The sequence below is a fragment of the Lolium rigidum genome, chromosome 3 (assembly GCF_022539505.1).
Source record: "Lolium rigidum isolate FL_2022 chromosome 3, APGP_CSIRO_Lrig_0.1, whole genome shotgun sequence".
NCBI lineage: Eukaryota > Viridiplantae > Streptophyta > Magnoliopsida > Poales > Poaceae > Lolium > Lolium rigidum.
Window position 1 is genome coordinate 102,945,680 of NC_061510.1, and position 7,292 is coordinate 102,952,971.

The following is a 7,292-nucleotide window of genomic DNA, read 5'->3' on the forward strand; positions in this document are numbered from 1 at the left end:
TTAAAGTAGTCTATTCCTCCTCCATGATGTAATGGTGACAGTGTGTGCATCATGTAGTACTTGGCGTAGTTTATGATTGTGATCTCTTGTAGATATGAAGTTAACTATTACTATGATGGTATTGATGTGATCTATTCCCCCCTTTCATAGCTTGATGGTGACAGTGTGCATGCTATGTAAGTACTCGGTATAATTGCGTTGGTCTATCATGCACTCTAAGGTTATTTAAATATGAACATTGAATGTTGTGGAGCTTGTTAACTCCGGCATTGAGGTGCTCTTGTAGCCCTACACAATTAATGGTGTTCATCATCCAACCAGAGAGTGTAGAGTGGTTTTATTATGTGATCAATGTTGAGAGTGTCCACTAGTGAAAGTATGATCCCTAGGCCTTGTTTCCAAATACGCAATCATCGCTTATTTCTTGTTCTACTTGCATCTTTACTTCCTGCAATATTACTACCATCAGCGCACGCCGACAAGCTATTTTACGGCGCCGTTACTACTTGCTCATATTTATTCATTCCACTTGTATTTCACTATCTCTTCGCCGAACTAGTGCACCTATACATCTGACAAGTGTATTAGGTGTGTTGGGGACACAAGAGACTTCTTGTATCGTGATTGCAGGGTTGCTTGAGAGGGATATCTTTTGACCTCTTCCTCCCTGAGTTCGATAAACCTTGGGTGATCCACTTAAGAGAAAACTTGCTGTTGTTCTACAAACCTCTGCTCTTGGAGGCCCAACACTGTCTACAGGAAAAGGAGTGTGCGTAGACATCATGCTGCTACCGGGTGAGCCGACATCTGGCTCTGTCTACCGGGTATGGTGCCGAATGGCCCAGCCTCCTGGTCAGCCCGGCCTCTGGCCCGGCCTACCGGGTGCTGCTGCCGGGTAGCTCGGCCTCTGGCCCGGCCTGCCGGGTAGGCTGCCAAAATTCTCGGCACCTGGTCCGGCCCTGCCGAGTTGTACGCCGGGTTGCTCGACTTTGCCTCAAACGGCTAGTTTTCTCAGCCCGACTTTGTCCCCAACGGTTAGATTTCGGCTTGGGCTATAAATAGCCCTTCTTCCACCTTGGGCAAACGAAGTTCTTCCACTCTCTCTTCTCCATTGTTGACTTTTAAGAACTTGCCCTATCTCTTAATTTCCCCCATGGTTCTTGCTCATTCTTGAGGGATCTAACAGAGGAGATCTAGATCTACAATCCACACCAATCCATTTCTCCTCTAAGTGAGGGGAACCATTTGGATCTAAATCTTGGAGTCATTTGTTCATTTTCTCCTTTGTTCTTACTCTCTAATCTCATCCTAGCATTTGTTGCTTTGGTGGGATTTGAGTGTGAAGGATTTGAACACACCTTTGGTGTTCTTGCTTTACATCATTGCATAGTGTTGAGCTCTCCACCATGATTAGTTCGAGTGAGAGACCGTGAGCTTGTTACTCTTGGAGGGTGACCCCCTAGTTGGCTTGGTGGCTGTCCCGGTGACCTCTTCGTGGAAGATTCAGAAGAGGCCTGGGCTTCTCCTTCGTGGAGCTTGTGAAGTGGTTGTGGAGCTTTCCATCTCCTGAGTGGAGGAAAAGCTAACCATAAGGAAAGGGCCATTATCCTTCGTGGGTTTGGCTCGGAGAAGAGGGTGAGCCTTCGTGGCGTTGGGGAATCCTTCGTGGGACCTCCACCTCTCCAAACGTGACGTACCTTCTTGCAAAGGAAGGGAACACGGGAATACATCTTCGTCTCCGCGTGCATCGGTTATTTCTATACCCGAGCTTACTTTCCTTGTGATAGCCATTGAGCTTGAAGTATCTATTATATCTTGCTATTACTTGTTGTTCGTATATATATCTTGTGCCTATCTTGCTTAGCTCTAGTTGTTGTTGTTGGACTTAGTTGAGCCTAGCATATTTAGGGTTTGTGCTTGTAGAATAAGCATAGTTTACTTCTGCATTCTTACAAGCCAAATCCGTTAGAGTTTTTAAACGCCTATTCACCCCCTATAGGCGACATCTCGTCCTTTCATAGTGAAATAAAGAGAACAGTGCTTGTAGTAAGTAAACAGAACAGGTGTTTGTATTATATGAATTTATCAGTGTAAAAGAAAGGATCGGGGTCCACAGTTCACTAGAGGTGTCTCTCCATAAAGATAAATAACATGTCGGGTGAACAAATTACTGCTGCGCAATTGACATAATAAAGACCATACATGACAAGATGATTACTATGAGATTCATTTGGGTATTACAACATGATAGATAGACTGTAATCCAACTGAGTCTATGAGTAATAGTCCACCTTCCGGTTAGCGTCCGCACCCCTTTCAGTATTAAGTTGCAAGCAACAGATTATCGAATTAAGCAAAGTGTGTAAAATAAACAATAGAATTATCCTTAGACAAAACATTGTTGTTTTCTCCCTAGTAGCAATAGCACGTCTACAACCTTAGAAGTTATTTTCACTCTCCCAAATTACTAGAGGCATGAACCCACTATCGAGCATAAATACTCCATCTTGGAGTCACAAGCACATACTTGGACAGAGCATCTACTAGCAACGTACAGCATGCAAGATCACAAATAACATATGACAATTATATAATCAATCTCAACCATAGTATTCAATATTCATCGGATCCCAGCAAACACAACATATAGCATTACATAATGATGATCTTGATCATGATAGGGAGCTCACAAGATCTAAACATGAAGCATAAATTGAAGAAGACAACCATCTAGCTACTGCTATGGACCAGTAGTCTAGAGATGAACTACTCACGCATCACTTCGGAGGCGGGCATGGTGATAAAAAATACAATATTGTTCAATACATACTAAAATAAAAACACGATGTCAACATATTATTTAGGACATGCTAAAATAAATAGTCTTAGTAGTTACAAAAATTACAATACTCCTCATACTCCTCAAGATACCAAAATTTGAGCAACCTCCATACGTAGTGCGTTCGTATCACCACCATTATCATTATGTGAATAATGGTCTACACCGACGCAAGAAGCGCTATCATCGTGGAGAAACCACCAGTCTGGGGTGATTCATGTACGGGTACACCAGGTCGAACCGAATAGAAGAAAAACTGAGGAAAACATTTCGGTGCTACGGTGGCACTTTTGTCATAATCTGGATGAAAAATAGGGACATTCTTTCGTACCTATTCATGGTTACTGTGAGTATCTTGGGAAGCCGCTCTCTAGATGCTTCTCGATGCCACCAAATTTGCTCTACAATTAAGCCCAAATAGCGGTGCGGACAAGCTATCCACAACAAGACACTCTCTAGAAGCCCAAAAGAAGGGGGCCTAAATCTTGATTACCTTTCTCAATGTCTCCACTATCTCAAACACTTGGCCAACATGAAACTTTGGAGCCTATGAGTCTTCATTTATGAAGGGACTGGATCTCAAGTGAACCATTTCTTCATTATAGTTAGGTTTCCATAGACCCTCTCTCTATGAATCCTCACATTTGCAAACTTTCTCTTTGCTTTCTCAATGAACTTTTGGCATTGTTCTTCTAGAGGACTCATCCCTTCTTAACATCATCTGCATTGAGGTCACCATCATCATCAATTAAGTCAAAATATGAACCAACAATGTCATTGGGATCAAAGTCTGAATCTCTAGTGCCATGTAGTAATGCAGTGTCATTTGCTTCTTTCATCTACTATGAAAACATAAGCTTTCTTGCTTCTACCCTGTTGATCTTCCTTGTTTTGCAATCAACACAATCTTGATCTTCCACTTGACTTGCTAGCATCTCACAATGCTCTAGGTACACAACTTGAATTGGGATAGGAGGAGCCTTTTCAAGATAATCTCCAACTTGATTGTTGCCATCTCACTTTGGGTGCTTCTACTTGGCTTAGAAAGGATTAAAACATGGGGCAAATCTGCCACGGAAAATTCCACTACATCATCCCAATCAATGCACCTCAAGCTCTTATAATTGTCCACATACAAATTGAGAATGGTGACCAACTGATAAATAACTAACAATTGCCTTGCCTTGTGTCTTGATCACTTCTTGTCTATATCGACCGATTACTGTTGATCGTTAGCAATGGTACGCAATAGTGTACCTTCAAATATTTCTAGCACCTCATATTCAATCTCCTCCACAATATTCTCAACCATCAATTAATGGCGACTATGTTAGAGTATCGACATGATCATACCATATACCGTTCTCATCAACATATTACGACCATTGCCAACATAAATACACATGGTTGTTTTCTAGTGAAAATGATTGCTACATGCTCTGCCACAACAAAACACAATACAATGCACCACAATCCCCCCTTAACAATTTTACTCAAGAAAAAAATTTCATGAACAAAAGCCCTACCCTGAACCCACCCAAAATCGTATGACAACACTTCCCTCTGCTACCGCTAAAAACTCACAAAATTGACATAAAGTAGCCTAGCTAGCGTTTAAAACTCTAAAACTTCACAACAACCATGAATTTGAAACAAGTTTGAGTGACATGTTGGTGCTTTCCGTACTCGAGAACATGAGCGCTTTCGGGCTAGGGCGAGGAGCTGAGCCTCACTCCACTCCACATGATGATGATAACAGTGCCTAAACTCCTCTCGCCTCCAAACGAAGCCGTGGTGTTACACCGCTCCTTCTCCCCTCCTCCTCCTCCCTAGATTGATCAGGATGACCATAGTGGTAACAGAGGCGTGGCAGATCTAGGGGGGGCGTGGTGGTGGCAAGTTTCTGCTCGCTCCGGCTTCACAGGTGACAACATCAACGACCATCTTTGGGATCCTGAATCAGTTTTCGTCGATGTGCGCTCGATAGATCGATGGAGTACAAGTACCTGTTGCGGTCAGAAACCCACTGGCGGGCAGCGACTGACAACACAGTAGAGCCGGGAACAACTAGGGCTGCGGCTGGCCCCAGTCCCTCAGAGCGACGGCCCGCAAAGCCTCCTGGTCACACGTCCGATGCTATCGCAAGGGCGTGCCACCTGACCTATACCGGTCGGGGAAGGTGTTGGATGATGCCTCGCTTATTTCCTGCATGGCATACACGTAAACGTTAAATACGAGCCTCGATCGGCTCTCGGAGTTATCTCGTGAATCGGCTCACAGAGCCGATCCACCCATGATTCGTACAAGGTGTCCGAATATATGGTGGTCCTGCTTGATCAAGACAAAGGTAATGCGATCTACGACGATTTAGGGTTTTCACCACATAATCGGATCATCCTACTCACGATTGGGCCTCGCGCTCGCGCACGGTGATCGTAAGCCGATCCTAGACAGGGCCTAAAAACCAACACGAGGTTGATCCCGGAACATCCTGTCTAGGGCTAGCAAACTACACCCTACACGCCGCTGGATCCTCCAACCCTTTGTAGGGCCTAACTATTGCGGATATTAAACTAATCCTTGCGGAACAAGGAGCAACCGTAACGGATCGGATCTACTAAACTATGATCAAGCGGGGTGCCGCCCCTACACCTAAGATAGGTGTAAGGGCGGCTAGATGTATGAGGGTTGCACTACAACGAGCATATGATACGAAGAACAATGCTAACCCTAACACATCTAAGATAACTACGTTGCTCGCCATCAAAAAGGCTTCGAGCACGAGCAACGCATGAACAACGTGGGTAGGCTTGTGCTTGCCTAGATCGCAAGATGCGATCTAGGCAGCATGGTGCTTACCGGAGAAACCCTCGAGACGAAGGAGTTGGCGATGCGCCGAGATTTGTTTGTGTTGAACGTTGGTTGTTGTTTATTTCATAAACCCTAGATACATATTTATAGTGCAAGGGACTTTCTAATTCAGGCGTGCACCTAATCGTGCACGGGTAAAACTCTAACTCCTAACCGATACGTATCCTACTATGGTACAGATACACGGGCATGCTAGCCCAAACTTTACATACAAGGCCGATTCACATATTTCTTCCGTATATAATCTTTAAGCCCATCTTGATCACGGCCCACCTCTAACCTGGTCAAATTCCGGTGATAACACATGCCCCCCTGGTTTTGGAATTGATAATTCCAAAATCACTCTGTTTTTTCTTCGTCGGGTCATGTCATGGCAGAGCAGAACCGTCGCAGCATTTCTCGTCATGATGCCCTGTCTTCTCAACTATTCCGCGTGATTTGACCGCTGCCTTTGGGCACCGCCTCCTCGGAAACTGCTGTGGCATTGAATTTCTACTATAGCCCCTTTATTTAAACGCCCTGAGCAGTTTGCCACTTCATCTCTTCGCTCTGTTTCTGGCTATCGGCACCCAAAAACCCCCAATCTCACATAGCCATGCCTTCCTCTTCTTCCTCCTCCACCTCATCGGTCTTCTCTGACTCTTCCTCCTCTCGCGAGCCGACGCCGGAGTGGGGCTCGTTGGCGGCGCACGACATTCTCGCCCCGACGTCGTGGGACAAAGAGGAACATGATTCCTCCATCTGGTCTGAGGATGACAAATCCCTGACCGATGGAGAGGGCGACCTTCAATTCCTCGTCGAAGGGGAAGAGGAGGCGGAGAGCGAGGACGACCGCTTTTCCTAGGACGATTTCACCTCCTCCGAGGAAGAAGCGGAAGAGGACGACGATGACTCCCTTGAAGGTTATCCACCAGCAAAGCGTCTCCGCACCTGGTGGGACGATGACAGCGATGACGATGATGAGGAAGATGAGGCTCCCGTAGAAGGCTACGGAAACTCCGATGAAGAACCTATCAGCAGTTGTGCCGAAAGCAGCGACGACGAGGGCAGCAATAGCCCCTAGATTAGGGATCAGTAGTAGTAGTTGGCTTTTGCCCTCTTCTTCCCTGAGCAATCGGCTCTTTCTTTGTAAGAAATCCCTCTATTAATGAAGAAAATATTCCTCAATTAATTTCGCCTCCTTGTTGATTTTGCCGATCGTCGAATGGAGTCGCCGTATAAAGAGCCGATAGCAGGACATCGGCTCGCATTGCGATCTGGGGCCGAGCTGTTGCTTACCCACACGGTCCAACAGGTCTTATTAGGCCTAATCCTCGTCCAAACCACCAGCTTGAACTCCTCATCAACCTCACATTATGACCTCTGGTCTGAACCGATTCCGTTAACTTGCTAAATTGAGCTTATTCCTCTAGAGTCGATATCAGCGTATCGGCTTTGTTACTCTGAAGTCGATGCGTGTGCACCGGCTATATTTTCATACTGTTATGTCCGTATGTTTTCTCAAGTCGATGTCTGCGCATCGGCTGTAATTTTTTTTTACTGGCCGATTTAAAATCGCTGGCCGATTTAAAATCGGCCTCCA